Source organism: Pyrus communis, chromosome 7 (genome assembly GCF_041283825.1).
Source record: "Pyrus communis isolate YQ-2024b chromosome 7, ASM4128382v1, whole genome shotgun sequence".
Lineage (NCBI taxonomy): Eukaryota > Viridiplantae > Streptophyta > Magnoliopsida > Rosales > Rosaceae > Pyrus > Pyrus communis.
The window spans coordinates 12147980-12162819 of NC_142571.1; the positions used below are offsets into that span (position 1 = coordinate 12147980).

The following is a 14840-nucleotide window of genomic DNA, read 5'->3' on the forward strand; positions in this document are numbered from 1 at the left end:
GTCTTTTGAGTGGAAAAGAACTTTTCCAAAAACTTCTTAGCCACGGCATCCCATGTGGTGAGTGAACCAGGTACTAGAGTCATTAACCAACCCTTGGCCCTATCTTTCAAGGTGTAAGGGAACACTCTCATCCTCAGATTTGCTTCACTTACTCCCTGTAAAGGTAAACCACTCACAACATTGTAAAATTCTTTAATATGAGCTAAAGGATCTTCATTAGGTAAGCCATAAAAAGAAGGAAACATATGGAAATGTGAAGATTTAAGATCATAGTTTCTAGCTTCTGTGGGCAGCAAGATGCATGAAGGTGAATTTGGTATGATTGGTTGAGCAAAATCCTCCAAAGCTCGAAGATCATCTTGGTTGCCCGCCATCTCTTCTTCTCTTTCCCAATTAAAGTGCTCAGATCCTTCACTTGTTGGACTAGACGGTTTCCCTTCCTCTTCTTCACGGACAATGGAGGAACTTGTTGGCACAAAGCTTTCCAAAGTGTTGCCCTTTAACCGTTCAATTCTTTGGCCTAATTCAGCAAGTCTATTTGACATATACTACCTGAAACAAGATAAAACAAGTTTGAATAAAAATCAGAAATCTACTTAAAATGAAAAGAACAAGGTTTAATATCAAAACAAGCAATTATAAGGGACTGAAATCAGTCCCCGGCAACGGCGCCATTTTGATTGATGTTTTCCTTCTTCATGCTAGAATATGTTTAGTATAATGGCACAAGTAAGGGTGTCGAATCCACAGGGACTAATTGGGCCTATACAACTACTTGTTTTGCAAGAACTCTATAAGAGAAATAAAACTAATCAACTTAGGCAGATTTGTTGTTGTAACTTGAAAGCACAAGAAAATGAAGTAGACACAAATAAATGAATCAACAACTAACAAAATGAGATAGCACAAATGGAGATGAAGCTAGGGATTCGGTTTCACCATTGCTAAGCCAAGTCCATGCTTGTTAAGTCAGATTATACTCATCCATCTACCTATTTCTTGGGTTTGTTTCACTTAGATATGATCAACCATATGATGTGTGGATTTGATCAAATGTTCTTAATCATGAACCTAAGTGTGATGTGCAACTTTGGTCCCTAATCAAGAACATGACACGCACAAGAAACTTTCATAAAACCAAAGGAAACACTCGACAGGTTGTTTGCACAGCATTCCCTTCATTCAATCACATATCCACCAAGAGTATGCATGATGTGTGCTTTACTCTTGGCTAAACAACCTGTGGTTAAATCAAATGGTGATCAAACATTAAAATCAACACACAAAGTCACAATTAAATCAGAGAATGAAACAAGAAATAGATGGATCAACTGAGCAATCTGAAATAACTACATGGCAATCTTGCAAGGCTACATCGAATCCCTAGAAAGAGATTAGTTACACTTCATGTTTACAGAATGTTTGATATAAAAATATACAACATGAATGAACATAGAATTAAGGAGAAAGAACCCTTGAAGCAAAACTGATGTCGAAATCCCTTAAGAGTTGCCTTCGGTGTGGTGCTCCAAGTGTGTTGTAAATGAAGGTGGAGCGGCTAAGGTTGAATGGTTTCTGCGAATGGGAGAGTGTATGGAATGAAATGAAGCCGAGAAGAGATTGTGTAGAAATGGAAGGAGCTCACGGCAATGAGGGAAGATTGGATGTGTTTGTGGTATCTTGTGTATGAAAATGAGATGTATTTTTGTGTATGAATGCATGGGTTTTTATAGGGGGAATGGGAGAATATGTGGATGATTGTTTAAGAGTGAATGTGGCTGTTATGATTGAGAGTGCATGTGGATGAAATAATGATGAAAAAACAGCTAGGTTGTTGGTGGAAAGGCAAGGGAATACCCGGCAAGGTGTGTGGAAATGCATGTGAATGCTGTTTTGGTGCTGAAAATGCAAAAGGGAGGTGGAAAGGCAATGGGAGTGCACGGCATTGAGTTGTTGTTGGTGTGTGAATGCATGTGTTGAATGATTAAAGTGCATGTGGGTGAATATGTGGCTGAAATGATGAAGTAGGAAAGTGGAAATGCATGTGAAATGCTGGAAATGGATTGTTGATTGGGCTAGAGGTTTTGCATGGCTCAAAGGATTGTTTGATTGGGCTAGGCCCTTTGTTTTATGTCCAAAGTGCATACAAGGCTTTCAAATTCGTCCAACACTTTGGCTCCAAGCATATGCCATCCATTCCAAGCCCAATTTTGCCCCAAAATGCTCCAAAATGCATCTTTTTGCTTCCTTAGCCATATGAACCTAAAAACACACGAAAATGGCTTAAACTACTAAAACAACTATGAATTAACAACATAGATGCACGAAAACAAGCTAAGTAAGTCGCCTAAATATGCTCCTATCACGTGCTGCGGCGGAAAATTTTTCTAAATATGGGGATGTTCCTGAGGTTGAGTAAATCACGTTGGTGTATCCATACACCCCATTTGAGCATCGTATGAGAAGTTATTTCGTGATGTTGGTTATGTGCTTTAAAATTAACGTTTTTATAGTTGTTTCGCATATAGGTGAGACCTATCCCGAAGACGAGCGCGGTCACTCGAGGCAAGGGGGTTACGACCCTTCTACATACCAGTGAGTGGGTTTTTGGTTTTCCATATATACCTATATACTTATGTTTTTCCTAGAAAGTGAATTAAAACGTTTATACATTTATATGTCATGCATTATGTTTGCCGTTTGTTTATGCATTATTAGTAGCATATATATATATATATATATGTATGTTGGTGCTACGGGCGCACAGGTAAGTGCCAGGTGAGTATGGTTTATACTTATGTTCAGTAGTGATTTGAGATGCATAGTGAGCTCATAACCTGCACCCCCGGTGTAAGTGCTCCCACCCAGAGTTGGGCACAGTCCTTCACGTGATGTTCACCTTCCACACCAGACGCTCATCTTGGATCCAAGTTAGGTGCACAGTCCTGTCGTACAGACCACTTTAGGTGGTTCCAACTCGTAGGTGACCCGCGATTATTCGCCCAGTCTTCACGTGATCGTAGCACTTGAGCGTACTTATTTTACACCCAGTCCTGTCGTACAGACCACTTTAGGTGGTTCCGACTCGTTTGTAGGTACAGTTAATGAGATGGAGATTTGAGCTCTAGATTCGGCCGTACAGGTCACGTTAGGTGACTCCGGCTGACATATTACATGGCATTGTTTGGCATTACCTGAGTACTTGCATTTTATATCGAGGCATTTGGCATGGCATATTTCCGAGCATGATTTATATATATGTATATATTCTATTTTTCTGGGAAGTATACAGGTTTTACGGCGAGGGGTTAGAACTTTGTTTATGAAATGGTTTTTGAAAAGCTTTGTTTTTGCCCACTCACACTTTCTGTTTTGCGCCCCTCCAGGTTCTAGTTGGCTAGCACTTGTGGTGGCTCCCCAGAGGATTTTCCCGGCATATCTGACAGATTATCACCAGTGTAGGACCACCTTTGGGTGTGTTTTTGGTAGTGTTGTTTCTCCCAGACTGCATTAGGTCTTCGTGCTCTGAACTTTGTTTTCACACTTACGCTTGCACATGTATGTTCTTACGTTGTGTATAGCTGGTTTTTATTTATTCGTACTTTTATTATTATTTTATTAGCTTCCGCACTGTGCACATGGTTACGTCACTTCCACATGACGACCAGCATGCCCTGATCTCGGTCGGGGTGTGTCAACTAAAGCTACCAATTCATTACAAGTGAGATTATCTTACCGCGTTATATTTAATTAATTAGGTTAATTTCAGTTTACTACCTTCAATTTTCTTGGTTTTGAACATTTGGTACATGAAATTTTTTCTATTCCAAAGTGGTACCTAAAGTTATAATTGTGGGACATTTACATACATACATTAAAATTGTTGTTAAATCAGCCGTTAATTGGTGACGTGGCACCCACGTGGACAATGACTGGGCACCACATATCAATATGGGCCCACCTAAATATTTAAAAATTGATAAATTAATAAATTAATAAAATGGGTTAAACTTTGTTTACTACCCTTATGTTTCGTGGTTTTCGACATTTAGTACATCAAGTTTTTTTCATTCCAAAGTCATACCTAAAGTGTTAATTTTGGGACAGTCTCATACATTCGTTAGTCAAACTATTAGTTCTCCCGTTAAGTGATGACGTGGCACCCATGTGGACAATGATTGGGTGCCACGTGTCATTAAAAAATATTAAAATAATTAATTTAAAAAAAAAAAAAAAAAAAAAAAACCATCCCTTCTCCCCCCCCCCCCAACCAAGAAGAAGAAGAAAAATAAAAAAAAAACCGAATCTACAACCCATAAGAAGAACAAGAAGGAAGAAGAAGTAAGAAGAAGAAGAAGGAAGAGGAAGAAGAAGAAGAAGAAGAAGAAGAAAAAAAAAAAAACAGCAACCTAAACCTAGCTCGTACCCCCTCCCCCCGCGGCCCACCTGCCTTCCCCTCCCCCCCACCCCCAGGCCTCACGACCGCGAACGCAAACCCAAACCATGAACTGGGTTTTTTTTTTTCTTCTTCTTCTAGGTTGGGGCCGCCCAGGGGGGAGGGGGGAGGGGAAGAAGGGATGGGTTTTTTTTTTTTTTAATTTAATTAATTATTTTAATATTTTTTAATGACATGTGGTGCCTAGTCATTGTCCACATGGGCACCACGTCATCATTTAACGGGAGAACTAACAGTTTGACTAACGGATGTATGAGACTGTCCCAAAATTAACACTTTAGGTGTGACTCTAGGATGAAAAAAACTTAACGTACTAAATGTTGAAAACCATGAAACATACCCGTAAACAGAGTTTAACCCTAATAAAATTTAAAAAAAAATAAAAAAATATGGGGCGTCGTCTTCTACCTCACCTCACCCGCCGCTCCCACACAACCCTCCGTCCATTCTCTCCTCTACGCCCACCCAATTCCGACTAATCCCTTTCAACTCCAATCATTCCACATCCAATTCTCCCAATTGTTCTCGATTAACCCTAATTTTAGCAAACCCTAGAGGCGCCGATCCCCTAAATACCATTGCAGAGAGGATCGATTTTACAACCTAGCACGAGAGCTCGTAACCAGGGCCGGTTTAGAGATTTTTGAGGCCCGAGACGACGTCAAAGAATGTGCCCTCATTTCATATTAAAAAAAAATATTTGTTTTCACACGTAAAACATCGATAAAATTATATTTAAAAATAAAACACTTCAAACTCAGTAATTTAGAAATACGGAATAATTAATTTATTTTGTATCAAGAGAAGGAAACTAAAAAACTTCGGGCTTTCAAGTAGATAGAATATGAGTTTTGTTTTCCATTTGAACTTTTAAAGTGTTTTTGTATAAATTGTGAGTTGTTTTTTCTTATTTACTAACCTCGTCAATATAAGACTAAAAAAATATTAATGTTTTTGAGTCTTTAAGGATATGTATAAGTAATGAATGAACACTAAATTAAACATTTTGATGACACGTGATATTATTTGCAAATTTGGTCTAAAAATTTAGTCTACGCATTATTTTTTGCTGAAGATTAGACTTGAATTGGAACATATATTTAAAAATAGCAACCCTACTAGCTAGTAAATAAATTAACAACCAAATAAAAATTTGTAAAAATTGAAAAAAAATAAACATGCACATAGCATTTCGAACTTAGGACCTCTCGTTAATTTTAAACAACAAAAACCATTGCTTCTAATTAAACTTCTTGATCATTTAGCCAAATTTTATAAATTTATACTATTATGAAAAGAAATTTGTAAAAATTGGAATGTAAATAAGCACACATTGTGTTTTGGAACCTAAGACCTCTTCATTCATTTTAAACAACAAAACCACCAATTCTAGTTATACTCTTATAAAAACATATATAAATATATCACCTTAATAATTTTGGTGCCCCCAATTTTTTTGGGCCCTGGACGGTCGCCTTGCCCGCACTGAGCCTGGGCCGAGCCTACTTGTAACCAGAAGGTGGAGCAACTTCACAGAGCTCAGAGCAACGTCACACCTAGCCCATCCTCTTCCTTGGAAGGAAACCCAATCACGAGCTAGAGAACTGGACAAGGCCGATGAGCCACCCAAGCCCATTGTCGTGCCTGCTTTTGGGCCCGTTGAGAAGCCCTTGAGTAATCTCAAGCGGTTCCCGCAGTCGATCTCTCTGTGCATCCCCGCCCAGTACCTCTCTAAAGGTGGAGTTGCAAGGGATGAGTAAGAATTGGGTGGGTACAGAGGAAAGAATGGAGGGAGCGGCGGGTGAGGTGAGGTAGAAAACGACTCTCAGATTCTTTTAGTTTTCTTTTTTTTTTTTTTTTTTTTTTTTTAATTTTATTAATTTCTTAATTTATCAATTTATTTAATATTTAGATGGGCTCATATTTACATGTGATGCTTAATCATTGTCCACGTAGGTGCCACTTCACCAGTTAACAACTGATTTAACAGTGATCTTAACAGATGTATAAAAGTGTCCCAAAATTATAACTTTAGGTACCACTCTAGGATCAAAAACTTCATGTATCAAATGTTGAAAATCAAAAAATTTATGAGTAGTAAACTAAGATTACCCTAATTAATTAATTAATTAAGTTCATCTCACATGTAGCTAAGAAGAAGACAAAAAAAAGAAGAAAAAGACATCCTAAGGAGCATGGGTATCCGATGTTGGCCCCCGGAGGTAGACCTGGCATTTGTGTCGTGTTTTCCGTGTTCGTGTCATTTTCATGTCATACCTGATATCTTAACGGTTCTTGTCGTGTAACACCCGTTAAAATAAACGGGTAAAATGACCCGACCTGAAATCGACCTGATAATATTAACATGTAATATGACCCGACTAGTTACCCGTTAAGGAAAATATATTTTAAACCAATAAATAATCAAATGAAAAACATAATACTAAATAAGTATATACATACCATATTGTCACATCCAAAACATAAAATCTCATTTTTCTTTTAAGTATATTTTCGCTTACCTAAATTGATCAAATGGTAAAATTGGAAAATATTGCAATAGAGAAGGGGTTTTTTCGTCCAAAAAAGTTCTAATAATATAAGTGAAATAGAATCCAACGGTACATGTCACAACCCGTCCCGGAATTTTAATTCCGAGAACGTGAAGTTATGAAAATGCCCTTAAACGGGACTAAGGGGCGTAAAATATGTTGTAACTTGATGATTTGGGGATTGGGTAGGATCCCACCTCCCTCAAATCTCTCCCTCATTCCCGTACCTTGTCTCTCTCTCTCTCCTCCCTCACAAATCTCTCATTCACTCTCCGTTCTCTCTCTCTCCTTCGAACTCACACGGACCACCCACAAAACCACCCTAAAACTATACCAACGAAGGATCTAAGACCACCATCGTACTCCTGAAGACCACACGAACACGATGGTACCAATTTCAGGTGAGTTTCACTTCGGAAAACATGGATTTCAATTTCACTGTGCGTGTGCACTGTTCATGCACACGTAAAAACTTGATGTTTTTGGGATTTTGAAGCTTGTAGGAAGCTTGGTGAGGTCCTAAGGAAGCTCGGAGTGCTTCGTTTGAAGGATTTGGACGTCGGGATCACGAACTGTAAGTTTGGCCGAATTTTCGTATTTTTGGAAAAGTTTGATTCCGTTGTTTTTAGGCCCTAAAACTAGTCCAACGTGGTAGATTATGATTAGGGCTTCATTTTGGTATAGATTACGTGAAAAATGGACGTAAGAACAAGGAGAATGACAAGTTCAAAGTTTGGCCGGAGCTTTCGGGGCTTTTTCCGGCGAATCCACGGCGAGTTAGGGGTCAAGGCAGGTATGGATGTGTTCGTCTCGTCAATACCTTCATTTTGATATATAGTACGTCGAAAATGGTTAAGAAATGAAGAAGTTATGACACTTTGAAGTTTACCCAGAAATTCCGGCAAAACACCCACCGCCGGCGAAACCAGTCCGGCGACGCGAGGAAGAAGACGCACGCGTGGGCAGCGCGTGGGGGCGCGTGAACAGGGCGCGTGAGAGCTCCAAATTGAGTTCTGAAAATTGTCACGCGTTCGTGACGTCGTGTAGATCACCGTGGTATATTCATACACCCAAATTGAGCAACGTATGAGAAAGTTATGGACGAATGTTTGGTGTATGTGCGTTAAATAACGTCAATTTGGTTACTGTTTGTATAGGTGAAAATTATACAGAAGAAGAATGTAACCAATCTAGGGGAGGCTCAGGGACCTACGAGACGTCGATGTGATCTGTGAGTGGGCAGTTATTTTTCAGTATATATATATATACGTATGCTTGACGTATTTCCCAGAAACGTATTTTAAAAGAAATACGAATTAATTATCCTGTCATATATGCATCATATTTTAATATGTGCATTACCATAATTATGCATACTGTTGCATGGTGCTGAGGAGGCCCAGGTAAGCTACGATTGAAATACTATCATCACATGCATTAATAACGGCATACATTTATATATGTGTATTGGTGCTGTGGACGCACAGGTAAGTGCCAGGTCAGCAGTATTCATGTTGTTATGCAGTAACAGTTTGAGATGTTTAGAGAGCTCATAATCTGCACCCCCGGTGTTAGTGCTCCTGCCCAGAGTGAGGGGCATAGCCTTCACGTGTATGTTCACCAGCACCGCATGCTCGCCTTGGATCCAAGTTAGGTGCAAGCCTGTCGTACAGACCACATTAGGTGGTTTCGACTTGTAGGTGACCCGCGATTTATCGCACAGCTTCACGTGATCGTAGCACTAGAGCATATATATATATTACACCCAGCCTGTCGTACAGACCACGTTAGGTGGTTCCAACTCGTGTGCAGATTCAGTTATTGAGTTGAGAGTGGAGCTCTAGATGCAACCGTACAAGTCACGTTAGGTGACTCCCGGCTGCCAGATTATATGATATTGATATGAGTTATGCTTGAGCATTTACATTTTATTATGAGATTTTGATGTGGCATATTCTCGAGCATGATTGGCATATTTTGCAGCATGATTGGCATATCTATACATACGTATATATGTTTATTTTCTGGGAAACTATATTTGTTTTACGGCGAAGGGTTAGTATATTCAAAAGAGAAAAGAAGGTTTTGAATAAGTTTGTTTTGCTGACCCACTCAATTTTGTTTTGCGCCCCTCCAGGTTCAAGAATTGCAAAGGTGTGGTGACTACGAGGAAATTCAACGGTGTTCTGACAGAATGGACCAAAATTAGGACTCACCTTCGGGTGTTTTATCTTAGAAATTGTATCTTTAAAGCTTCCGTACTGTGTAAATGGTTACGTCACTCTCACGTGACGGCCAGTATGCCCTCCTTCGGGACGGGGTGCGTCAGTTGGTATCAGAGCCTAGTTTCAATCTTGGACATCTTGAGAAGTTCTAGTGAATTCTGTCAGAACTACACCGCCTCGTAGCAAACCACGTAGTTAGAGGAATTTAGTCTCCCTGATTTAGCTGTTAGGGGAAACTATTATTTTGGTGATTCAGTATATTATCTAAAAGGGACATTTTAAGATGGGTTATGAGTTGAATTTGAATCACCTTATGAAATGATGAACCTGAGGGAGCAAAGTGATGGATTAACCAATTGGAAAAGATGTTTTTAGATTATGCAAGTCAAAGGAATCTTCCTTTTGACAGAAGGGTTGAGACGACTACCTGGTTTGAGTTATGAACTTGTATCCTGGTGGAAACAGGAGTATAATTTGTTGTCACCGAAAGAAACAGCCGATTGAGAATTGTTTAAGGACTTGTTTAAAGAAAAGAATTATTCCTTCGGCATCTTATGATGGTAGAAAGCAAGAGTTTGCAAATGTGAGACAAGGAAAGCTGACGATCAATGAGTATTATAGAAAGTTCTCAGACTTGCCTCGTCCCATTCGAATGTTGCTGCTATTTTGATTGAAGTGTTATATTGTTGTAGGCTGGGTGGCATAAGGCAGTGGTAATTTGGGTGACCACTATCCATTGTAATTCTTACCAGGAGCATACAAGAAGTTGTTGAGCCTTAAGGACTCTGAGAACATGTTCAGCGAGAGTAAAGAAGAATGATAAAAGAATGGGAATCAAAAGAGGACGATAAAGTTAATGATTCGTCATATCAAGAATATAGAAAGATTCGGAACTTCAAAAGAAGTGAAGCTAATTCTTCCAACTGAGGTTTTAATGCCATTGACCAGAGGCGAAGTGATAGATGTATTGGTAATCCCAGATTTCAGAGACAAGGTGATTTTGGTAAAGGAAATGTACCTTTGTGCTGTAGGTACAATAATGGACACCTTTGAGAATGTAGGCAAGAAAGCATTGGACGCTTTACAAGTGGATAGATGGGACATAGAACTGCAAATTATGTCCAAAGCCAACAGAAGCCCTAGCAGTCTTCTTTGCCACAACTGGCGCCGATCCAGCAAGTTCCTGGATCTATTAATTATGGTCAGTTAGGCCGTGGTGTACACGAAAGAAGTATTTACACTAATAGAGGTTGTGGGAGACAACAACAAGCCCAGGGATGTGTTAACCACACATCACTGCAAGATACTTAGAATTATTTGGATTTGATTAGGGGTACGATAATTATTCTTAATGTTTTAGCTAAAGTCTGTTTGTTGTTAATGTAGAAATTTTACGTTATTAATGTTATTGCCTTGAAAGTAGTAAATAAACGCGGTTGAGACGTGTGTATGTATTTCCTAATGAGTGGCAAAATAGTAATATTACACCCTCGAGAGTTGTTGCTTACTTATCGAGACAACGATGATTTATCAGTATTGCGGGCTGCAGACCGTAATATTAATAACTTATTCGTGGATTCGTTAAGCAAGTAAACCGGTAGGTTATCCTATGTTAGTATCGTACTTATTCAGAGTGCTCAGTATTAGTAGAGTATGTATTGTTGCTAGCTACTTTTGTTCCATTAGATTGTAGATTTCGATGTTATTCTAGAGCATATTATGTTATATACAGTGATGAGTTGCAGACCACGCGAGGTGGTACTGAATGTGTGCAAGATATATTACGTATATGAGTATATACTTTATTTCCGGGAAACCAATTATTTTCCATCGGTCTGGATGACTAGAGATTACTTTTGTAAGTATGCAAAGTGGAGTGAGGCAGGCCGTTATTTATGCTGTGAGAGCAAAGAGATTATTATCAAAAGGCTGCCAAGGATACTTATCTCATGTGGTGCTAAATGATGTCACTTCTAGTAGTGTGGAAGAAGTGGGAGTAGTCAAACATTTACCTGACGTTCTCCCTGAGAATTTACCTGGATTGCCGCCAGTCAAAGATGTAGAGTTCACTATGGATTTGTCTCTAGGTACAAACCATATATTATAGAATGTTGCCTTTTGAACTAAGAGAATTGGAAATTGGTTGATAAAGGTTTTTATTCAACCTAGTACATTATGTTGGGGGAACCCCAGTTTATTGGTGAGAAAGAAAATGGACGTTAAGGCTGTGCTTTGATTATAAGCAGTTGAATCGAGTAACAATTGAAAACCGTTATTCGTAACCTCACATTGATGGTTGTTTGATCAGCTTCTAGGTGGTTGTATATTTTCTAAGTTTGATTTGAGGTCTGGATATTATTAGTTGAAGATTATCGGTGAGGATGCCCTTATGATAACTTTCAGGACTCGTTAAGGTCATTTCAAGTTTTGGTGATGCCATTCGGAGTGACGAATGCATCTACTACTTTATGAATTTGTTGAATGAAGTATTCCAATGATATCTAGACCGATTTGTTGTTGTTGCTATTGAAAAGATTGTTAAGACTAGAGCAAAGTATGCTAAACATCTTAAATTGGCATTGCAAAGATTGAAGGAACGTCAATTGTATGCTAAGTTTAACAAATGCCAATGTTGGATGAATTAAGTAGCATTTTTGACATATATTATATCTGCTTCAGGTATTCAAGTGAATTCATAAAAGGTAGCAGAAATTGAGAATTTAGAACAACCACGAATCGTGATTGGGATTCGGAGTTATCCTAGCTTAACAAGCTATCATGGACGGTTCGTGAAAGATTTTTTCAGTCATTGCTTTGTGATAGGAGCATATTTAGGCGACTTACTTAGCTTGTTTTCGTGCATCTATGTTGTTACTTCATAGTTGTTTTAGTAGTTTAAGCCATTTTCGTGTGTTTTTAGGTTCATATGGCTAAGGAAGCAAAAAGATGCATTTTGGAGCATTTTGGAGCAAAATTGGGCTTGGAATGGATAGCATATGCTTGGAGCCAAAGTGTTGGACGAATTTGAAAGCCTTGTATGCACTTTGGACATAAAACAAAGGGCCTAGCCCAATCAAACAATCCTTTGAGCCATGCAAAACCTCTAGCCCAATCAACAACCCTTAGCCACATGCATTCACACACACATGCACTTACTCTTTCATCATTGCACCACCAATTCAACACATGCATTTCCACCTTCCTACTTCATCATTTCATCATTGCACCACCATTCACACACACATGCACTTACTCTTTCATCATTGCACCACAAATTCAACACATGCATTCACACACCAACAACAACCCAATGCCGTGCACTTCCCTTGCCTTTCCACCAACAACCTAGCTCTTTTTCCATCATTATTTCATCCACATGCACTCTCAATCATAACAACCACATTCACTCTTAAACAATCACCCACATATTCTCCCATTCCCCCTATAAAAACCCATGCATTCATACACAAAAATCACATCTCATTTCATACACAACACACCACAAACACTTCCATTCCTTCTCTTTGCCATGAGTTCCCTTGTAATCCAGACACCATTTTTCCATTTCCCTATTAATCCAAACACCACTCCCCAAACCATTCACACCATCAAACTATCCTTAGACCTTGTGCTACAACAACGAGGAAGAGAAGAGTGCCTAAACGTTCATACAATTCAAGTTTGAGTTGTTGGAATGTTTAGGTGTTTCTTTGATTTCAATGTTTAAATTCAATTCTCTTTGTTTGTACGTATGAGGAATGGAAGAGAAGAGTGCCTAAACGTTCATACAATTCAAGTTTGAGTTGTTGGAATGTTTAGGTATTTCTTTGATTTCAAAGTTATAATAAACTAAACCCCCTTTAGCTAGGGGGTGATTCGAAACATATGTTTATGCTTGCATTTTGATTTGATTAATTCTAAGTGCGTTTCATAAGTTGTGGTTCAATTTGTTTAACCGTTTGATTGATAACTTATTTATGAATGTTTATTAAGAATGCGCGCTTAATTTTCATGCATCAATATGACGCTAGAATATAAGTGAGTTTCACCTAATAGTTACGAACTTATATTCACAAGTAGTGGAGGTTGCTTATAAACAATCGCGTTAAATAAATTCTTGGCATAAGTTTCATGCGTATTCCATAGTAACGAATGCCTCGTCAACACTTAAAGTTTTCATGATGCTTAATGATCTTTGATTGTATCTTTATTGTGCTTTTCACGTAAAGGACTTTTGGAGAATGTTGTGAATTGCGTTGCGCTAACCCATCCAATTCATTAACTTAAGGAAAACTTGACGGTTAATTTAAGCGGACCTAATTGACCCGGGGCGTTGAGAATTAATGATTTGTTGAAATGCAATTGGAAATCGTTTTATTATGCAAGTATAACATATGTGGAGATGAACCCCGTAGCTAACTTTCCATCCATTTGTTCTTTCTTTTCTTGTTTCTGTTTTCATGTTTAATTTAACTTGTTATTCAATTATGTTAAACATGTGAAACTAATTTCTTTTTAGTTAGAGGCGAATTTGAAGCCATGGACATATGTTGGTTATGATTTGATTTACTCCAGTTATGAATTCATGAACTTTAGATGTGGGTTACTTTTCTGTTTTGATTAAGAACTTGTTTATGTATGTGGGTTGAGGGTCGACACTTAATTTGCATGCCTAAGACTTGATGCTAGGATATAAGGGAATTTCACCTAATCGTTATGAACTTATATTCATGAGTAGTAAAAATCGCTAGTCACGATTGTGTTTAGTAAACCCTAGGCTGGATTAACATGCGTATTCCATAGTTATGAATGCCTAGTCAATGTTTATGATTTCCGTTGAACTTAATGATCTTTGTTGAATGTCTCTATCATGCGTATTCCATGTGAGAGACTTTGATTAGGAATAATTTGGTTGTAATGCGTATCCCATTCAATCCAATGAATCTAGGGAAATCTGAAGGTTAATTTAAGCGGACCTAATTAACTTGGAGCATTGTCATTCATCGTTTGTTGAAGTCATAACTGGGAGTCAAATTATATGCTTATGTTCATGTGTGGATAAGGAACCCTCTAACTAGTTTTTCTTCATTCTATTCCATCAATTTCGTTTGTACAATCTGTTTTGTTTCCAAGTTTCTATTTTAGTTTAATTTCGTCCAAAACCAATCCCCCATTTATTTTAAAGTGTTAGATTAGTTAGAAATACATTTATTTTGTGTTTTTACGTTTTTTTGAGTCAAATCCAAGTGATTAACAATCCCTCCTAATCCCCGGTCCAGAACGATCCCTACTTATACATATACTACAATTTGACGAAAAGAGGGTTTAATTTGTGTGCGTATAAATCTCGCATCAAATTTTGGCGCCGTTGCCGGGGATTAGCAAATTTGCTAATCTCTTGGATTGTTCGTTTCTATTATGTATTTTAGTTTTAGTTTTTGAATTTTGTTTTGTTTGTTGAATTCAAGTACTAGAGAAGAACAACATGGCACTTGATAATGCTTCTCTTTTGTCACAGCTCATGGAAAGGTCCCAAATGCAAAGCATTGATATATTTGATCTTCAATCAAGGAATAACGTGTTTTCCAATACTTACAATTCGGATTG

The 14840-nt window shown here is 38.2% G+C and overlaps 2 long non-coding RNA genes across 2 annotated transcripts; both read left to right on the plus strand.

Moving 5' to 3' along the window:
• Positions 1–7079: 7079 nt before the first annotated feature.
• Positions 7080–7979, plus strand: LOC148695729 (uncharacterized). Its single transcript, XR_015964207.1, has 4 exons — positions 7080–7409; positions 7505–7582; positions 7693–7801; positions 7902–7979. It is a non-coding gene; the product is annotated as an uncharacterized LOC148695729 (long non-coding RNA).
• A 4-nt stretch (positions 7980–7983) lies between these two features.
• On the plus strand, positions 7984–9568 carry LOC148695730 (uncharacterized). The gene is made up of 3 exons (XR_015964208.1): positions 7984–8064; positions 8166–8239; positions 9146–9568. It is a non-coding gene; the product is annotated as an uncharacterized LOC148695730 (long non-coding RNA).
• The last annotated feature ends 5272 nt before the right edge of the window (positions 9569–14840 follow it).